Raw genomic sequence first — 1,239 nt, forward strand, 5'->3', positions numbered from 1 at the left:
AAATTACAACCAACATCTGCAAACGGAGTCAGGAATATGGTAATGAATTATTACATAACCAAGAAAGAAGAACTTATTCATTATTTCGAAAAAGAAGTAGCGCTGGGGATTCGCTACTCATTGACATTGGATGAATACACATCAATTCAAAATAAACGATATATGAACATAAATGTTCATGGGAAAGACTATCATTGGTCGTTGGGTCTTATTGAGATCCACGGCTCCCTTAATAGCAGGAGAACACTGAATGCATTGTGTTTTTTAAAAGATTATTTTCGAAGGAAAGTGAATCATCAAGCAAGTCAAGAAACTTGACTGATTCTCAAAGATACAACGACTTGGAAAAACGTTGCATTCCTGATTAAATAAATATAATACCATTATTTTTTGTTATTGTTTGTACATAGATACAGATACAGGCACCACCAACATATTTGTGGATATCAGTCAAACTGTTACTTTCTCTCTTTCTCTGTGTATGTATATAAACAAAATACAATATATGACAAACTTCTTCGTTACAGGGACACCGCTCTAAATCCACGAAAACCGGTTTTGAGAATTACTTGTACTTAAACTTGGTTTTGGGAATTATCGGTTTTGTGCGAGCCCTAGTGTAGACTTGGGGACTAGGAGAATGGTGGCACACACTCGAACTATGCCATTGGAAGTATTTACGCTCTTCTCTATATTTTATAGATTATTCTTTCTCTGCAAATTTAATGTCTTTCGCATTTGTATTATATTACATTTATTCTAGATTCAGTTTGTAGTTTCTTTTGAGTTTAGCACATGAAGGATCGTCCGACTAGTTCCACACTGGTACTGAAAACTATATACTGTTCAGTACTGAACTATACTTATATTGGATATATATTATGTTGTAGTGGTGAAAGTCAGCTGCAACAGTTAATGAAGGAAGGTTAAAATAATGAAGGTGCTTTGTTTAATTTAAATAATAATTTGAAGAATGTGTGGTGGCGAGCTGCCAGAATCGTTAGCACACCGGGCGAAATGCTTACTGGTATTTCGTCTGCCGTTACGTTCTAAGTTCAAATTCCACTGAGGTCGACTTTACCTTTCATCCTTTCGGGGTCGATAAATTAAGTACCAGTTACGCACTGGCGTCGATGTAATCGACTTAATCCGTTTGTCTGTCCTTGTTTAGCCTCTTGTGGGCAATAAAGAAATAGGAATCATTAGCACGCCGGGCGGAATGCTTAGCGACATTTCGTC

The sequence above is a fragment of the Octopus bimaculoides genome, chromosome 4 (genome assembly GCF_001194135.2).
Source record: "Octopus bimaculoides isolate UCB-OBI-ISO-001 chromosome 4, ASM119413v2, whole genome shotgun sequence".
NCBI lineage: Eukaryota > Metazoa > Mollusca > Cephalopoda > Octopoda > Octopodidae > Octopus > Octopus bimaculoides.